This window comes from Cyprinus carpio, chromosome A6 (genome assembly GCF_018340385.1).
Source record: "Cyprinus carpio isolate SPL01 chromosome A6, ASM1834038v1, whole genome shotgun sequence".
NCBI classification, from domain to species: Eukaryota; Metazoa; Chordata; class Actinopteri; order Cypriniformes; family Cyprinidae; genus Cyprinus; species Cyprinus carpio.
This window is the reverse complement of record NC_056577.1, coordinates 14,838,528-14,851,672: the sequence shown is the minus strand read 5'-3', so window position 1 is coordinate 14,851,672 and position 13,145 is coordinate 14,838,528. Positions and strand designations below refer to the sequence as shown.

The 13,145-nt window shown below is 36.8% G+C and overlaps 1 protein-coding gene and 1 pseudogene across 2 annotated transcripts in view; one reads left to right on the top strand and one right to left on the bottom strand.

The window, feature by feature from the left end:
• The window catches only part of usp43a (ubiquitin specific peptidase 43a), a 379,370-nt gene that overhangs the window by 33,836 nt on the left and 332,389 nt on the right, over window positions 1–13,145 (top strand). The window lies entirely within an intron of this gene.
• LOC109096429 lies at window positions 11,335–12,334 on the bottom strand (annotated as a pseudogene).

Genomic DNA, 13,145 nt, shown 5'->3' with positions numbered 1-13,145 from the left:
GCGTTTGGCTCTAATTGCCCCTTATGTAACAACGACGGGGTTCAGTAGCACATAGAAAAGAGTGTACACCGAACCACTAAAAACTCCCTTCCCTATCCTATCCGGCCTCCCAGGGCGCAGTGTGGGTTTCTGGGGACACCGTAGAACCTCTTGATCAGTTCTAAGACTAATTAGAACACGCACAACAGTACCGGCCATCTTATGTAATCGCCTCTCTCAAGCAAGCATTCTAAACAGCTCTGAATGCAGCCCTCATTAAAAACTACTCGCCTACATACACACTGCAAAAAGCTAATTCCTTTGAAACTATACGCCAAGGGGGTGACAACGGGTTAGCATGCATTACACATTATGGAAAGACTAAATTACTTATTTTTTTCTCAATGCAGATGTGAGTGAACGTGAAAACTCAAATATCAAACTGAATCAAACCTCACACATTGTGTTTTAAATTAAATCTAACACGGTATAAACCAAACAGTAGGCCCAAAGGAGATTAAGAAATGTGGCCCCCCCCCCCCCCCCCCCCCCCCATGTGTCCTATGATTATTGCACATGATATGGAATATTCTCAAAGCTCCTCAAATGATAAGTACTAATTTTTTTCCTCGTTGCCAATCTATCTGAGTTTCCTTCAAAACATAGACTCGGCTTAGAAAACCATGCCTCTACCTCCATTTTGCCCAAAACTCCAAAACCATAATATTCAAGCCAGTGGTCCACTGAAATGAAACACTAATTGTTGGTTATGTGGAAGCTTTTTTTTTGTTTTTTTGTTTTTTATGGTTGTTTTTTTTGGTGTTAAACACATAAACAGACCTGTCTATTATTTTTAACATACATTTATGATACCCAGGAGCAGGCTATAGTAGTTAATAAATTATAATAAATTATTTATTCAATAAAGACCCTTATATTTTGTCGCCTAGTTCCTTGCAAAAATATTAAGGGATTGACCTCAGAAGGCCCCTTTTACCATCAGTGCATGAATTTGTAAAATTAATACATAGCGTTTACAACTCACATGACCAGCCCTCCATAATATTACACTCCATCTGATATACTGCCCCCATGATAGTAGAACTTGCTCGTGATACACTCACCTGGTACATACACTGCAAATGTGATGGCCCAGAGCACTTGCCACAAGAGCACTGCTTGAAACATCAAGTCTACAATTACAGAGACTCGTTATGATCTTGTAAATGCAAGCCCAAAATGACTATGCCACATGCTATCTTCTATTGTCATGATTGTAACTGCTTTATCTGTGCGGTGGCTATTCGTGCTAGTCAAGCGTGCTGGAGCTATCCCATATATGGTGCCAACTACACATTTTATTGTGATGAACTAATGATTCTGAAATCGCAAGTCAACAATCCACGATATGTAATGAGAGGCCTTTGCCGAAACAAAGATATCACATCCCCGCTGTTTTCAGGCGCATGGATTAACACATTAATCCCCCCCACACTGTACAGTGCCAGTGCTTCATTGCGAGGCGTTAGTGTGCAAGCACCCCAACCACAAGCCATAAAAATATAACTGCGACCAAAATGTTGGAACAGCCATTACTGTTACTGTTTTTTTTTTTTTTTTTTTTTTTTCCATTCGAAACCTGCCCGGTACTGCTATGACCCAGATAAATGTTTGAAATTGCATGGTAGAATTAGAGTTGTAATAATTGTGCGCAAAATTATACATATATGCGGCTTTCTATAGCTCACACATTTATTAATTAGTGTTGCGTTGAATTGAATAAGCCCCCCAAGCATATGAAACAAAGTTTTGTTGTCAGCTGCCTCAAAACCAAATTTCTGTCTAGTAGCGTTATTAACCACCCCAAAGCGACATCACTGGTCCAAAGCAAAACATAACCAGTCGTTTTATGTTGCCATTTTCTTCTTACACGGATAAGTCGCAATCTCTTCGTAGCTCATGAAACCCACCCTAATAGACTGCATTGTGGTCATTATCTTCTTTCAGAAAATCCTAAACAAGATCATCCCCTCGAGTTATTTCTGTTGGAAGTATGGCACAACGCGGGCATTCATGCAAAAAGCAGCAATGAGATAACAACAGCCCATGTAACCAGGAATCATTGTGTGCTAGACCATCCAACAGTGTACTCTGCTCGCACACCCACCGGGCATTTTTGTCTTTCCACTACCCATGCTTCCAAAATAATCCAAATTCTCATATATGCGCTTGAAATAATGATCACTTTACTGCACAAGACAATGAAGATTAGTTGATATTACCCTGCAAATCTCTCTTCTTTGAATTGCGTCTTTGAGATGTTTTATATGACAATTTGTATAAACATTATTGTAATGTCTTGTGTGTGTATGTATAAAAATTTTATAATAAAAAATCAATGGATAATATATCTAGCAGAACAGGAGTATGATAGCGCGATAGCATGTATGTAACAATTCAATTATCATTGGTTAATTGCACAGGGTACCTGTTATGTTCATGTATCAAGATGACGAATAGCAGCGTTGCCTGTGGACCTATAGCTAGCTAATTACAATAAACATGATATATGTTTGCCTATCATTTTTTGAAATTAACAAGACATTCAGCATTCACATAGTTCTTATTTATATATATAAAAAACACTAGTTTTTAGTATATTAGTCTTGGTTGCCATCTAAAAGTGGTATTTGATGTTCCCATACGATCAAGTGACACTAAAGCCCTCTTTGCAGCCCACTTTGACAGTGAAACTCTCGCTTACTGCACGGCTACAATAGATGCAGTTCCTCATGGGAGTCTCACCACGTGCATTGCCAAAAAGCAGCCATGAGCCATTCCTCATCAGCATGCACTACTACCGTATCGTCCTCGATCCTCAGATTTGAAGACTTTGCGTGTCAATGATTTCAGTACTTCTGCTGTCAAGTAGAAAATCTAAAATTCTAGTATTTCTTTCCATGTGCTTATTCAAAGAGGCTTGATTCTACATCATTCTTAAATGCAAATTCTGTTCAAAGAAACATCATTAGGCACTATAGTAATGTTTATAATTCGGTCAAAATTGTTTTAATGATTTACAAGGAGTGCAATGGACAAATTCACCTATACACAAGAAAGTGATGCTTGATTTGTCTGGCCCATAAGAGAATTGTAATTATTCTGCTGGGATGGTTGGGGACCTCTAAAAACTGTCTGCAAAAAAAAAAACGATATATAGATATAGATATATATTATATTATATATATCTATATATACTATAGATATTCCTATATATATATATATATAGATATATTCTAGTGTCTAGTAGTAGTAGTCGTAGTGTATTAGCCGCACATGTACTACATACAACCTAGGAGTCATAGTTGTCTTCTTTGGAATACAAAAGAGCATGTTAGGCAGAGGGCGTCATACGCAGTCACATTCACATTCATTACATTATGAAAGTGGAATTGTTTGGGGAGAAATGGTCAATAGAACAGTATGTCCATAGTGTCGATAGTGTAGCAATCCTATGAAGCACAGAGCAAAACACAGAAGTCAACTTTCAAGACAAGGAACTTTTGGTTTGGTCAATTTGCAGTGAATTGCATTAAATCTGCTGGGGAAATTTCTTTGCCCTCATGCAAATCTCCCACATAGTGCACCAGATTCATATTGAAATGACTGGGTTCCTCCTGTGAAATTTTACAGAGCAACGGTAAATGTGACTGCACCTTGAGGTTTTTGTGGTCATTCTGCTTAACATATAATTTTGTATTCAGTGGAAAAATAAATAGCTAGCTAAGTATGTGATGTAGACTAGCAAGCTCATTGGCTGCTGATATCAACTGCACCATGTGAATAATGATGTAATTTTTAAGTCTCTGGATTTTTTATTTTTTATTTTTTGGGCCATAAGTGCCTTCAAGTTCTAATTACACTACTATAAGGTGAAACAGAGAATTGAGGGTGAGCTTTTATATTTTTAGGAAAGAAATCAATTTCAGCTTGTAAATCATAGATGCTTTTTATCTAGAGTTTTTTCACCACTAAAGAAAGGCTTATGGTAAATGTCTTCATCGCTTCCAGGTATAGTTTGTTTGCACTAATTAAAGGCTAGTTTCTATTTTATTCAGAAATGATTTTAACCATAAATTTGTTTAAACAAAGCAGAAGAGATTTACCTTTGATAGTTTTCTCTCTTATGTTATTTATCTGTTTTCATTTATTGCCATGATAATCTGGCCAATTCTGCATGCATTGAATGCATTTATAGAATTCAATCTGAATGAGTAGGGTATGCCTTTAAATATGTATGCCTAGTGTAATTCAGATGTTTCTCATTATTGACTGAGATAATTAAATGCCTATAGGTGGTCATCCTAACCCAGTAATCATGCATCATTATTTTATACACGCATCTCTACGTTTTACTGCTGAGCAGCATGCACACTGTTCTTAAGAGGGCACCTTCCACCATTCCCCCTATTATTGTTGTAGACTAAAACTCATGTTGGTTGTACATATTTTGTTTATACTCCGATGAGTCAGATCTTATGTTTTTTAGCCTTAAATGTCAGCTCATTATGTGTCACACAGATGGCACCAGTGAGCCTGTGATCTACTTAATACAGAGGTGTCCAATCCTGCTCCTGGAGGGCCACTTTCTTGCATAGTTTAACTCCAACTCCAATTAAAACCTGAACCAGCTAATCAAGGTCTTGCTAACTAGAAACTTCAAGGCAAGTTGGAACTAAACTCTGCAGGACAGTGGCCCTGTATAAGAGTAAACTGTCTTCCACAAACATCCAACTGTAACAAAAAATAAATATAAACACATAAAATACCTCATACATTCAGTACTCATGGCGCACATGCTATACAGAGAGTTCAGAATGGAGTGCTCACTCTTAAAGGGGTACATCTCTATTCCACTCATTACATTCAATTATTAATTATAAATTAGTTTAATATATAAAGTATACTATAAATCCAATTCTGATTTCAGTCTGCTTGCTGATAATGTAAAGTCCCAATTCAAAGGTAAATAGGCATTTGATTGCATTTTACTTATTTAATAAAGGGGCTATAGAAATTCTAAGTACTTTTGTGCAGTAGCAGCAGTATGCATAGCTATTTAAATTGCAATGTTAGAGAATTATTAATAGCAGCAGCATGCATAGCAAGTCAAATTATTATGTCTGCTAATAATTGAGCAGTGGTAGCAGCAGGTACTTGTTGCATGAAATTTCAGTGATAAACACATGGATGGTACATTAACTCTTTAAAGTGAAAAAGGCATTTTATACTTCTTGCTTATTCAACAAGGGTTACAGCAGATCTACTTTGTGCAGCAACAGTAGGGTATGCTTAGCAAATTCAGAATATGTTTGTGAATATTATAACAGCAGCAGCATGCACAGTAGTAAATTCATATTGCAACATTACAAATATCATATTAACAGCAATATCTGTTCAATCAAATGATCAAATTAACAGCAATAGCATGTATCACAAATTCAGTATTGAAATGATAGTGAATATTATCAATATTATCAGTGGCAGAAGCAAGTAATCAATGTACAGTAGTTGCGTGAGGGTACAGTGAAAAGCATTGCTGGTAGTGAATTCATTCCACAGTGTCTGCATCAGGGTGCCACGCGTAACAGGCTGTACATGTGGAAGCGACAATGCATTCATACAAATGCATTTGTCTTTCGTATTAGAAATAGATCACTTAATAGAGCACTTGAAGTACATCAGAAATAGAACAGGGCATTGGTTTTACTGTAGGGAATTGTTGTGTTGGATCGTATTGCACTGATACAGTGTGGACAACTTTACCTATTAATGGGTTCTATAGAGCATTTGCACCTACTGTATACGTCATGGTTTGGTCAAATACCTGGATGCATAACAACAGCATTGATTGCATGGTTAATGTACCACTGACGACGTTGTTCTACTAATTTATGATGTCTAAACCACGAAAAAAAAAAAAAAAAAAAAAACGTGGGAAGCTGTTAAATCATATAGAGAAGGATTTAGTAAGCAGGAAAGGGCAGGATATTTTGACAAACTTAAGTTAATGGGGGGTTAAAGAGCCATACAAGCGGCTTCTTTGGCTCCTAGAATGCAATAATAATAATATAGCACCATTAACTAAATAGGCAGTTATGGCTAATGGTTAGAGAGTCAGACTCAACTTGTAACCCAAGGGTCGCAGGTTTGAGATTTAGTACTGACAGGAGTTGTAGGAGGCGACGTGAATGTACAGCGCTCTCTTTGCTCTGGGCGTGGAGCAAATGGCTGACCTCTGCTCCGTGTGTGTGTGGGTTCACTACTCACTGCAGGTGTGTGTGCACTTGGATGGGTTGAACGCAGAGGACAAATTCAGAGTATGGTAACCATACTTGGCAAATTACATGATTTTTAACTTCATGTCTTTCCTCAGAAAAGTTTTTTGCACTCTTCTCCTTGATTTGTTATAACTTTTGGCTCTTTATAGTACTCCATATGTTTTTCTCGGTCCGACCAATTAGTACAGCCCATACACAACAATAATTGACCATTTTCAGCAGCAATAATCAGCAAAATTTGCAAGTTCTGTTCGGTTCAATGGCATTGTTTACATTCAGTGCCGCCAATATGGCTGACCTCCGGATTGATGGCGTGTCGTGAAAACACTATTGATTTTGAGATTATATTCGAGAATATTAATTTTCTCAATAGCAGCATGCATAGCATTTCTATACACTGATTAATTTGGTCACAATTAATAGAAACAGCAGCAGTATGCACAGTAAAATCAGACAGCAATGTAGCGAAAAATATTACAGATATAGCATGCAAAGCAGACATAGTGTCTTGCTTAAGATCATCTGGAATGAGTCATGCATTTAGCTAAAGATTTAAACATACAACGCAAACATAACTTTTCTTAATATGCAATACAAATATATTTTATATTGAAAAAAGTGAGCAGCTGCATTTTTTTAAGCAGAATTAGTTATGGGTATACCACAACTACAGAATGTACAGCAATTTATTCTTTCACAGAACAGAATGAACAGCGCTCTCTTCCACCCTCAATACCCATGGCTGAAGTACCCTTGAGCAAGGCACTAAACCCCCAGTTGCTCCCCGGGTGCTGGATATAGCTGCCCACTGCTCCGGGTGTGTGTTCACGGTGTGTTCACTTCTCACTGCTGTGTGTGTGCACTTGGATGGGTTAAATGCAGAGCACCAATTCCGCGTATGGGTTACCATACTTGGCAAATGTCACCACTTTCACTTTCACTTAATAGTTTAAATGTAAGTATATTTTCATTGTAGTGACATTGATGAATGTTAATGTGAGGGGGATAAAAAAGGTAAGAGGATAATGACTATGACAAATATTGAATGACAAAATTTAAAACTATTTGCTCAGGTCACCTGAGCCTGATTCAGGTGGTTGCTAGGAGTTACTTCATCTATCAGCCTACAACGTGAGATTCCTGTTTGTTGATCCCACACATAGTGTGCGTTTCTACCTAGGTAAGTTTGAGCTATATTCGCTCAGACACACATAGTTAGGTCATTAGTTGAAAGGATACAGCACCCAGGTTCACACATTAAGCCACTAGTTCATTTCTCTGGGCTTCACTAGCTAAGAAACGCATTTAAGTCAAGTCACTAGTTTAAGTTGTCTGGTCAACCAGTCAGGTACACACAGCAATAGTCCACTAGCCATTCGGCAAAGCAGGCCCAGGCACACATAGATAGCAAACACGAGGTCTCATGGCTCTCTGGAGCAGCAGCAGTACATCTGTCTTGGAAATAAATCTATTTGTTTTAGGGGGCCTTATCATTTCATCTCTTATTCTGCCTTTTGGGAATGCTTTCAAGAATGTTATTGTATAGCAGCAGTATGTTTTCACGCTCACAGCAGCATACACATTTTGGCTGTTTTGTATATCTTCTTGTTCCAGCTTTGCTGGGGGGTTATTATATATATGCTATTTGTGCAGCAGCAGTAGGCCTATGTCTTTACTCACGGCACCGTATCGGGGATTGTATTGGCATATTGTTCGTGTGTTTTGGACTCAGCAGCAGCAATAATCTACAACAACAGCAGCATAGCAGATCTATTCTGCCGAGACCAAATACATTAACATTGTCATATCCATTACCATGCTAAAATCTTCAGAGAGTTGTCATGATAGAAATACTCTTCTGTTACAGGTAAACAGATCGTGATGGTTATTTAATAGTTCTGGATTAACAGTATTCTCTTTCAGTGTTATTTCTATTTTATACCTAGTTTTGAAATTGTGTAACACTAAGAATGGGATCGACATGTAAAACTTTCAGATCTGATTTTATTTAATTTAGCCTGTCGGTGAATGACATGACACTTTTTTTTTTTTTTGTCAGCATCCACTAATTAATTAAAAAATATTATTAATGCGACTTTAATAGACTATGATGATTATGATTTCAATTTCTGAATTATTAATACTTATCAAAAGAGGTCAGAAATGTCAGGACAATATAATTGTCTGAAATCACAATGAAGAAAAAAATGCCAAAATAATAATATTTTAGGAAATAAAACCTTGAAAAGTAGGTTGGTATATGTTTTATTTTTTTATATAGAATAATATACATTTTAACATCATAACCAAGTGGCTTCAGTGTTTAGGCTATTAAAATTTGCAAAAACTCTTTTCTTGAGTGTATTTCAGTGCGTGGGAGTGGCAGTTCCTCCCTGCAGGGCGATTAGGTTGTGGCAGAAATAATTCAGTTCACAATCACGGATTCAAGGTGTAAGGAAAATATGTTATTACCTTTTACTTCATGGTCACACCACATGACAAACAAAATTTTAAGCTTTCTTGTGAATGGTATGAACATGAAAAGAGAGTACATTTCTAAGAACGTGACGTCCTCTCCCCTCCCTCCCACTCCGTAGAAGCTAACGTTTTTATTATTTATTTATTTTTTGTTAATGTTCCCTGTTATTATCAGCTCTTATGTATGCACTGCAGGATTAATAAAGTGAAGTGTGATAAAAGAAAAGAATGCATTTGCTTTCAAGATAAAAAGGCTACTCAGATTTGGTGACACTGGGCGTATATAAAGGGGCAATGTATGGAGAAATAGGTGCCTCTGTTACCATGAGACTGCTGTTGCTATGACAAAATGTTACGTATTCATACAGTATCTTACACATTACATTGTCATTTATCATTTATTAATTTGGAAGATTTTTTTTTCCCAAAGCGACTTACAGTTGTGGAATACAACAAGCAATTTATCATAAGATGGAAATAAATATGAGAAGTGCCTGTTATACAAGGTTTTCAATCATCATAGGGCTTCTGGAGGGGATGTAGATGCATATGAGAGAGAGGAGGTAGGAGGGTGTGGAGCCCATGGCTGTTCTGTAGGCAAGCACCAATGTCTTGAACTTGATGCGAGCTACTACTGGAAGCCAGTGCAGATAGAGGAGAAGTGGTGTGGCATGGGCTTTCTTGGGCTCATTGAAAACAAGACATGCTGCTGCATTGTGAATCATTTGCAGAGGTCTGACTGCACATGTTGGAAGTCCAGCCAGAAGAGCATTGCAATAGTCCAAATGACAATGGACTGAACGAGAAGCCGTGTTGCATATTCCATTAGGAAGGGTCTGATCTTCCTGATGTTGTGTAGTGTGAACTTGCATGAACATGCTGTTTTTGCAATATGGTCTTTAAAGGTCATCTGATCATCGAGGATCACCCAAAGATTCCTGGCTGAACACGATGGGATTATTGTTGATGAGCCCAGTTAGATGGTAAATTGGTGCTGTAGTGAGGTAGTATTTGCCTCCTTGAGCTTCAATTTTATGACTCAAGGATCTTTCTATTTACACAAAACACCAGGACACAACTGTCCATACACCTCTCAAGCAGCATTGTCTCCACATACTTTTATTTTTTATTTTCTCAATAGAATTTCAAGAAGCCTTGAACCACAACAGACATCTTTAAGATGAATCACAATTTTACAAGATTTAATTTGAAGCTCCAAAAAGACATGCACTTCTTTTTTAAAAATGTGTCTTTTATTAAGGGAATGTGCAACTTATACCAATATAATTCTGAGGGACATAATAAAATCTATCAACAATAATTGTGTGTGTGTGTGTGTGTGTGTGTGTGTGTGTGTGTGTGTGTGTGTGTGTGTGTGTGTGTGTGTGTGTGTGTTTTGGTGGGTTTTTGTTAAATGTGAGCCAAAATCATCACAATTAAAAGAACCAAAGACTTAAACTACTTCAGTCTGTGTGCACTGAATTTATTTAATACATGAGTTTCACAACTTGAGTTGAATTAATGAAATAAATTAACTTTTCCACGACATTCTAATTTATTGAGATCCACCTGTATTTCTATTTCATAGATTTCTCAAAGACTGATAAATTGAACACTGATTCTCAATACCACTTTTAAAACCACTGATTAAACTAGCATTTTGTAAATGTTCTCAAGTGATTAAAGATAAGCAAAAAGTCTATACAATATAATAGATCAAAGTATAAACAATAGAAAAAAAAATCTATGTTTGATTGATATTAATGGCATGACAGAGAGTGTCAGTTCTACAGGCTAAATATGTGAACAGGTCTGAAATTTTGATATCCAAAATTAAAGAAATAAAACACTTAAGACTTAACCAAATGTGCTTAAATTAATTCCTCTGCAAAACAAGCATAGTACCTAGTTGATACTATTGTGTAGAAAGACTTTTTATTAATTTTAGTGTGTAAGTTTAAATTACACTTGACTTGATTATACAGAAGCATACTCATATCAATGCTTAACAACATATGGTAATTTTTTTATTTTCTTTATGCGTGATTTAAAAACACTGGCTTTTGACTTTTCTATATACAGTAACTGCGGTAGGGTATCTGCCAAAACAACAGTCACCACAACAAAATTTCAAGCACATTAACAATTCTCAATGCTTACTGCTAAATTGTTTTCTGTTCCGCTAAAACACACACACAGTTTACATAAATTACATTAATATTTCAAGGGATCAAATAAAAAATAAAAAATAAACATTCAGTTGTACACAATTATATTCACAGTTTTTCCCCTAGTAAACATGGTCAACATAAAGTGATGATGTATAAATACATAATCCAAATGCATAATGCAAATACACGCACAGCACATAGAGATGATAAAATGTTGATCTATTGTTCCATCACTTTGTTTTTTCCTTTTTATTTTTTGAATCCTTCTATTTTATTTTAATCGTGTAAGGTTGATCAATGCTTCAATTAGGTTGTTTTAAGGAAAAAAAAAAATATTTTATAACAAAAAAAAAAACATTAGTGTATTACTCTGAGGTGTTAGCAGGTAAATGTCTTTGGCAGTCTGCGGCCAGACGGAGAGACACAGTGGCCTCCGTGCTACTCGTGTTGACCCGAAAGTTGTTGTGTGCAGGCTGGATGGCCACTATAAAACTGCCTTTTAAAGGTCTTACTCAGAATAATATAAAGAAAAGGATTAATGCAGCTGTTAGTGTAACCCATGCTAATGGCAACGGAGATAGACACATAATAAAACGAGGCACTGGGTTTCTGTATTCCCAGATGGACAAGCTTGAAGGATGTAGTACGGAGCCCAACAGATAAAAAAGGCCAAACAGATGGCCACAGCCATCCGAGTCACACTTTTAGTGCGCACTTGTTGGTTCCTCGGGGGAAGAGGTGCCACTGTGGTAGACATGTGCTTCAAAATTTTAGAGAACACCACACAGATAATCATGAGTGGAAGGGCGAACACCAGCACAAACTGATAGATAGTGAACAGGCAGATGTTGATGGATGGATTCGGTAGCAGGAGAGCACATCCCACCTGGCCATTGTGGAGAGGCATCAAGCCAGTGTACATTAAAACAGGAGTAATTGAGATGAGAGAAAGCACCCACACCACCATCCCCACCACACAACTGGCGACACAGGTTGTCCGGACGTGGTTAAAGCGGAATGGGTGGACAGTAGCCACATAACGGTCCAAGGTCATAACTGTGAGGATGTAGGTGCTCACTGTCTGGCTGTTCGAATCTAGGGCAGAGATGACTTTGCACATAGTGGCTCCGAAACACCAAGATCCGTTTCCCAGGAGCTGATGAATTAGAAAGGGCATGCCGAGGAGGAAAAGCAAATCCACCATAGAGAGATTGAATATGAAAATGTCTGGTACCGTTTGTTTAGCTTGGATGATTTGGTCTTTTTAATGATGGTGTAGATGACAATAGAATTTCCAATGATGCCAAAAAAACATATGGTCCCAAAAATACTGGGCAAGATGGCATTTCCATACTGGTCCCCCATGGTCACTAAGCACACAATAAAATCACATATAAAAACAAGATCCAGATGTGATGTGTGCATTTATAATACATAAATGTATAAAGTACACAAGAGAAAAATGTTGACATAAGGTGTATGGCATCTATGAAAAAGCTATTTCTTATGCTAATTAAATAATTATTATGCAGTTGTTACTGTGATAAACTTGAAATGGTAGCCACAGTGCCTAAAATACATACTTTCTATTGTAAATGTTTGTCTGAGAAAGAAAGAAAGAAAGAAAGAAAGAAAAAAGGAAAGAAAGAAAGAAAGAAAGGATGAATTATTTCGTTATATATTAATAATAATAATAATAATAACAACAACAACAATAATAATACATTATGTTACCTTTTCTTAAAACAGTTCGTGAACCAGCTTATAACATCAGTTATAAGGTTGTAAAAGATAATAAATAAGTTGATATGCTCTAAAACAAACTGGATTTTCATCTTCACTGCCACAATACAGATTCCCTGAAATAAATGCCTACCGTGTATATCTCCCGACGAGTTAGAGTGAAGCAGAGATGAGTTTTCTGGGTCTTCAGGAAATATCCATGTTAAAAAAATTGTTAAAAGAAATATAGAAATTTACATCTACCTTTGCATACAAAGCCGCTAATAACTTTAAGTCTCACAGTGAAAGTCAGACCTTTGTCACCGCCTCACATTTGCTACTTATAGCATTATAATTCTACACACAATTTTCACCGTGCTCATACCACACTGATGTAGCCTATGCAATGAATAAAACACAAATAAAAATTTAATAATAACCCTGGGCTTTACAA